Source organism: Anastrepha obliqua, unplaced genomic scaffold (assembly GCF_027943255.1).
Source record: "Anastrepha obliqua isolate idAnaObli1 unplaced genomic scaffold, idAnaObli1_1.0 ptg000254l, whole genome shotgun sequence".
Classification (NCBI taxonomy): Eukaryota; Metazoa; Arthropoda; class Insecta; order Diptera; family Tephritidae; genus Anastrepha; species Anastrepha obliqua.
Window position 1 is genome coordinate 17,501 of NW_026562294.1, and position 7,255 is coordinate 24,755.

At 30.0% G+C, this 7,255-nt stretch overlaps 2 non-coding genes and 1 pseudogene across 2 annotated transcripts in view; all 3 read right to left on the reverse strand.

Annotated features, from left to right (window-relative positions):
* Positions 1-855, reverse strand: part of LOC129252543 (large subunit ribosomal RNA) — a 3,987-nt gene extending 3,132 nt beyond the window's left edge. The window contains exon 1 of the ribosomal RNA XR_008583499.1: positions 1-855. This exon is cut by the window's left edge and continues 3,132 nt beyond it. This is a non-coding gene — a ribosomal RNA (large subunit ribosomal RNA).
* Positions 856-1,297: 442 nt separating this feature from the next.
* Positions 1,298-1,478, reverse strand: LOC129252544 (5.8S ribosomal RNA; annotated as a pseudogene).
* A 591-nt stretch (positions 1,479-2,069) lies between these two features.
* LOC129252546 (small subunit ribosomal RNA) lies at positions 2,070-4,060 on the reverse strand. The gene has a single exon (XR_008583501.1). It is a non-coding gene; the product is annotated as a small subunit ribosomal RNA (ribosomal RNA).
* Between the last annotated feature and the right edge of the window lie 3,195 nt (positions 4,061-7,255).

The following is a 7,255-nucleotide window of genomic DNA, read 5'->3' on the forward strand; positions in this document are numbered from 1 at the left end:
TAATTATGCCATTAAGTTTAATATAACTCAATGACTTGCACATATGTTAGACTCCTTGGTCCGTGTTTCAAGACGGGTCCCGAAGGTATCCTGAATCTTTCGCATTGTTAATCATATAAATGCATACAAATAAATATTAATATCATAGATATTAAATTTTTTGTAAAATTCAAAAAATGAATTTTAGCATTATATATAATAAAATCTATCAACACTTTATCAAATCATTAGTATTTATTTTATGTTAATATGCTTAAAAAGCAAATTAATTTAAATAAACTTAATATCACCAATGATCTTTTGATAAATACTTTATTATGTTAATAGATTACAATGTCCTTATATGAAAAAAATGCACATTATTTTTTTAATTATTTAATGATGAATTTTTCATAATGGATATTCAGGTTCATCGGGCTTAACCTCTAAGCAGTTTCACGTACTATTTAACTCTCTATTCAGAGTTCTTTTCAACTTTCCCTCACGGTACTTGTTTACTATCGGTCTCATGGTTATATTTAGTTTTAGATGGAGTTTACCACCCACTTAGTGCTGCACTATCAAGCAACACGACTCTTTGGAAATATCTTTCTAGTAATCATTAACGTTATACGGGCCTGGCACCCTCTATGGGTAAATGGCCTCATTTAAGAAGGACTTAAATCGTTAATTTCTCATACTAGATATTAAGATATTCCATACACTGCATCTCACATTTGACATATAGACAAAGTGACTTAGTGCTGAACTATTTTCTTTTCGCTCGCCGCTACTAAGAAAATCCTTGTTAGTTTCTTTTCCTCCCCTCATTAATATGCTTAAATTCAGGGGGTAATCCCATATGAGTTGAGGTTGTTTTAATATTCTTTTTTTATCTTCTCACAATTTAATAAAAAAATTATATCATCTTTTCATCTCTATTTTTCTTTTCTCCTTTTATATATTGTAAATATATAAAAATAATAATAATGTAAAATGAGGCAATCCTAGAATAAAAAATTTAATTTTTATGCTAGACATTCCTCCTTTTAATTACATATATAAATTATTATTTTATATATATATATAAATAATATGAAAATTTTTTGTAAAGAATACTTAGATTCAATATTTTCATCATTTCATTTTATTTGAGAGGATTTTTTTTTTAAAGAATATATAATAAATAAAATTCATTATATATCTTTATTTTTTTTGCTATTAATATTATGAATTATTTAAAATCCAATAATATACACATTTGCTTAAATTCAATTATTTTTATAAAAGAATAAGCAACTTATTTAGCATAGTCTTACAACCCTCAACCATATGTAGTCCAAGCAGTACTTTAAAATTGAATTTAATGTACATAACAGCATGGACTGCGATATGCGTTCAAAATGTCGATGTTCATGTGTCCTGCAGTTCACACGATGACGCACAGTTTGCTGCGTTCTTCATCGACCCATGAGCCAAGTGATCCACCGCTTAGAGTATTTTTTTATTTATTTTTATTTATAACAAATGTCAATTTTTTTTTGCATATATTAATTGAAAGAGTAAAATTAAATAATATTAATAATATATAAATTGATTTTCTTTCAATAATATATATCAAATATATTTAACTCTAAACATTTTTATTAAGTTGCGAATGTCTTAGTTCAACAATAATACAGTGGTGGTATTTATTATGATTCAATTATTTTGTATTTTTTTAATCATTTTATGTATATATAATAATATAATAAATATATACCACTTTTGTTATTGTGAACAAATTAACTTATCATTCAATCAAATGAATAATAAGTACAACTTTTTATTTTCATGTTTAAAGGTTTTTAAAAGAAAAAAATAAGAAAAAACATTACAAAATGTACCATCATATATTATATTTAATATGATATAATTGATGGATCACAAATTGAATGAAAAAGAATAAAAAGAATTATGGATTCAAAATAATTATATAAATTTTTTTTTTTTTTCTTTTTTTTTTTTTTTTTTTTTTTCTTTTTGTTCGTTTGTTTGCTTGTCTGTTTGTTTGTTTGTTTGTTTGTTTTTCTTACGGATATGGAACACAATAATGATCCTTCCGCAGGTTCACCTACGGAAACCTTGTTACGACTTTTACTTCCTCTAAATAATCAAGTTCGGTCAACTTTTGCGAAACAACCGTGACACACGAGGCGTCACAGTGATCACGTCCGGAGACCTCACTAAATAATTCAATCGGTAGTAGCGACGGGCGGTATGTACAAAGGGCAGGGACTTAATCAATGCGAGTTAATAACTCGCACTTACTGGGAATTCCAAGTTCATGTGAACAGTTTCAGTTCACAATCCCAAGCATGAAAGTGGTTCAGCGGTTTACCCGGACCTCTCGGTCTAGGAAATACACGTTGATACTTTCATTGTAGCGCGCGTGCAGCCCAGGACATCTAAGGGCATCACAGACCTGTTATTGCTCAATCTCGTTACTGCTAGACGCAATTTGTCCATTTAAGAAGCTAGTGTCCTTATAATGGGACAAACCAACAGGTACGACTCCACTTATATAAACACATTCAAACACTTGTACATTCAAGATGTACGCATGAAAGAAGGCTATATAAGTTTCAACATCATAATCCTGAAAGCATCTATTTAATATATTTGAGTCTCGTTCGTTATCGGAATTAACCAGACAAATCACTCCACGAACTAAGAACGGCCATGCACCACCACCCATAGATTCGAGAAAGAGCTATCAATCTGTCTTACACGCTTATGTTCGGACCTGGTAAGTTTTCCCGTGTTGAGTCAAATTAAGCCGCAGGCTCCACTCCTGGTGGTGCCCTTCCGTCAATTCCTTTAAGTTTCAGCTTTGCAACCATACTTCCCCCGGAGCCCAAAAGCTTTGGTTTCCCGGGAAGCGACTGAGAGAGCCATAGTAGTAGCTACACCCAATTGCTAGCTGGCATCGTTTATGGTTAGAACTAGGGCGGTATCTGATCGCCTTCGAACCTCTAACTTTCGTTCTTGATTAATGAAAACATCTTTGGCAAATGCTTTCGCTTAAGTTAGTCTTACGACGGTCCAAGAATTTCACCTCTCGCGTCGTAATACTAATGCCCCCAAACTGCTTCTATTAATCATTACCTCTTGATCTAAAAACCAATGAAAGTAGAACAGAGGTCTTATTTCATTATTCCATGCACAAAATATTCAGGCATTTGGAGCCTGCTTTAAGCACTCTAATTTGTTCAAAGTAATTGTACCGGCCCACAACAACACTCGATGAAGAGCACTGAAGTAGGTTTAAATAGGAGGAATATATAAAAAATACATTGTATTAATTATATATAAGAACTCCACCGGTAATACGCTTACATACATAAGGTAATGTACATACCACAATATATAGTTGTACTACCCGTATGAAGCACAAATTCAACTACGAACGTTTTAACCGCAACAACTTTAATATACGCTATTGGAGCTGGAATTACCGCGGCTGCTGGCACCAGACTTGCCCTCCAATAGGTCCTTGTTAAAGGATTTAAAGTGTACTCATTCCAATTACAGGGCCTCGGATATGAGTCCTGTATTGTTATTTTTCGTCACTACCTCCCCGAACTGGGAGTGGGTAATTTACGCGCCTGCTGCCTTCCTTAGATGTGGTAGCCGTTTCTCAGGCTCCCTCTCCGGAATCGAACCCTGATTCCCCGTTACCCGTTGCAACCATGGTAGTCCTAGATACTACCATCAAAAGTTGATAGGGCAGACATTTGAAAGATCTGTCGTCGGTACGGGACCATACGATCTGCAAGTTATCTAGAGTTCAACCAATTTAACGATCAAATGATCGCTTGGTTTTAGTCTAATAAAAGCACACGTTCCATAAGGTCCGTGTTTATATTGCATGTATTAGCTCTAGAATTACCACAGTTATCCAAGTAACTGTTAACGATCTATGGAACCATAACTGATATAATGAGCCTTTTGCGGTTTCACTTTTAATTTGTTTGTACTTAGACATGCATGGCTTAATCTTTGAGACAAGCATATAACTACTGGCAGGATCAACCAGAATAATATTTGTATTTATATATTTTTCTTTGTTTTTCATATTTGAAAATTTCATAAATTACGGTGTATATAAAAAGTAAAGGGGCGACCCCCCTTTAGCTTTTCTTATCAAAATTCAAAAACCGTTTTTTATGAAAAAGAATTTTCGTTCTCTATATTATATATTTTATATAAAAATATAAGAACGATATTTCTTCTTAATATTTGCCAATTTTCAAATAATTTATCATTCTTAATAACATTTTACTTTTTTTTCAAATGCATTTTTAATGTAATAATTTCATATATTACATAATTTTTCTCTTTGAATTGAAATTAATAATTTCATAATTCTATTTTTTAATCATAAATATATATGATTGAAAAAATTTTCTCCTCTTTTCCTTTGTTTAAAATTTAATTTTTCTTATAAATTTTTGTTTTTCTTATTTTTTTCTCTTCATCATCTGTTTAATTTCCTGTATTTATACAAGAAACAAACAGTTGAGGATAATTTCTATGTAATGCTAGTATAGAATATAAAATTTTGAATTCAAAAATTTATTTCTATTTAAACTAACTATAGAAAACCAGGAATAAAATACAATAACACCAATATGCCATAACATGTTAGTATAGAATATAGATTCTTCATATATGTATATATATTCGAAAATTTTTTCTATTTAAACTAACGTATGGAAAACCAGGAATAAAATCATAATATTACCAGTTTAATATGGCTCAAATTCGAGTTTCATATAGTTATGATTCGATTTATATGCTTCAATATCATTGGTTAGTTAACTTTTGATATTTTCATATTATATCACATGCCTTCACCGTGAGTGTTTTTTGCCATGCACACCTCACATTGTCAAAAATGTATGGGAAAAATTCATTTCAATACATTTCAGTTTGATTTGAAATGTCTTTATTATATATTTTAGTGCCAATATGCCAAGGTTATATTCCATAACTCTCTATTTAAACTAACGTATGGAAAACCAGGCATAAAATCACAATATTACCAGTTTAATATGGCTCAAATTCGAGTTTCATATAGTTATGATTCGATTTATATGCTTCAATATCATTGGTTAGTTAACTTTTGATATTTTCATATTATATCACATGCCTTCACCGTGAGTGTTTTTTGCCATGCACACCTCACATTGTCAAAAATGTATGGGAAAAATTCATTTCAATACATTTCAGTTTGATTTGAAATGTCTTTATTATATATTTTAGTGCCAATATGCCAAGGTTATATTCCATAACTCTCTATTTAAACTAACGTATGGAAAACCAGGCATAAAATCACAATATTACCAGTTTAATATGGCTCAAATTCGAGTTTCATATAGTTATGATTCGATTTATATGCTTCAATATCATTGGTTAGTTAACTTTTGATATTTTCATATTATATCACATGCCTTCACCGTGAGTGTTTTTTGCCATGCACACCTCACATTGTCAAAAATGTATGGGAAAAATTCATTTCAATACATTTCAGTTTGATTTGAAATGTCTTTATTATATATTTTAGTGCCAATATGCCAAGGTTATATTCCATAACTCTCTATTTAAACTAACGTATGGAAAACCAGGCATAAAATCACAATATTACCAGTTTAATATGGCTCAAATTCGAGTTTCATATAGTTATGATTCGATTTATATGCTTCAATATCATTGGTTAGTTAACTTTTGATATTTTCATATTATATCACATGCCTTCACCGTGAGTGTTTTTTGCCATGCACACCTCACATTGTCAAAAATGTATGGGAAAAATTCATTTCAATACATTTCAGTTTGATTTGAAATGTCTTTATTATATATTTTAATGGCAATATGCCAAGGTTATATTCCATAAAATGTTAGTATAGAATATAGATTCTTCATATATGTATATATATTCGAGAATTTTTTTCTATTTAAACTAACGTATGGAAAACCAGGCATAAAATCACAATATTACCAGTTTAATATGGCTCAAATTCGAGTTTCATATAGTTATGATTCGATTTATATGTTTCAATATCATTGGTTAGTTAACTTTTGATATTTTCATATTATATCACATGCCTTCACCGTGAGTGTTTTTTGCCATGCACACCTCACATTGTCAAAAATGTATGGGAAAAATTCATTTCAATACATTTCAGTTTGATTTGAAATGTCTTTATTATATATTTTAGTGCCAATATGCCAAGGTTATATTCCATAACATGTTAGTATTAGAATATAGATTCTTCATATATGTATATATATTCGAAAATTTTTTCTATTTAAACTAACGTATGGAAAACCAGGCATAAAATCACAATATTACCAGTTTAATATGGCTTAAATTCGAGTTTCATATAGTTATGCTTCGATTTATATGCTTCAATATCATTGGTTAGTTAACTTTTGATATTTTCATATTATTTCACATGCCTTCACCGTGAGTGTTTTTTGCCATGCACACCTCACATTGTCAAAAATGTATGGGAAAAATTCATTTCAATACATTTCAGTTTGATTTGAAATGTCTTTATTATATATTTTAGTGCCAATATGCCAAGGTTATATTCCATAACATGTTAGTATAGCTAATATGAATTCTTCATATATGTATATATATTCGAAAATTTTTTCTATTTAAACTAACGTATGGAAAACCAGGCATAAAATCACAATATTACCAGTTTAATATGGCTTAAATTCGAGTTTCATATAGTTATGATTCGATTTATATGCTTCAATATCATTGGTTAGTTAACTTTTGATATTTTCATATTATTTCACATGCCTTCACCGTGAGTGTTTTTTGCCATGCACACCTCACATTGTCAAAAATGTATGGGAAAAATTCATTTCAATACATTTCAGTTTGATTTGAAATGTCTTTATTATATATTTTAGTGCCAATATGCCAAGGTTATATTCCATAACATGTTAGTATTAGAATATAGATTCTTCATATATGTATATATATTCGAAAATTTTTTCTATTTAAACTAACGTATGGAAAACCAGGCATAAAATCACAATATTACCAGTTTAATATGGCTTAAATTCGAGTTTCATATAGTTATGATTCGATTTATATGCTTCAATATCATTGGTTAGTTAACTTTTGATATTTTCATATTATATCACATGCCTTCACCGTGAGTGTTTTTTGCCATGCACACCTCACATTGTCAAAAATGTATGGGAAAAATTC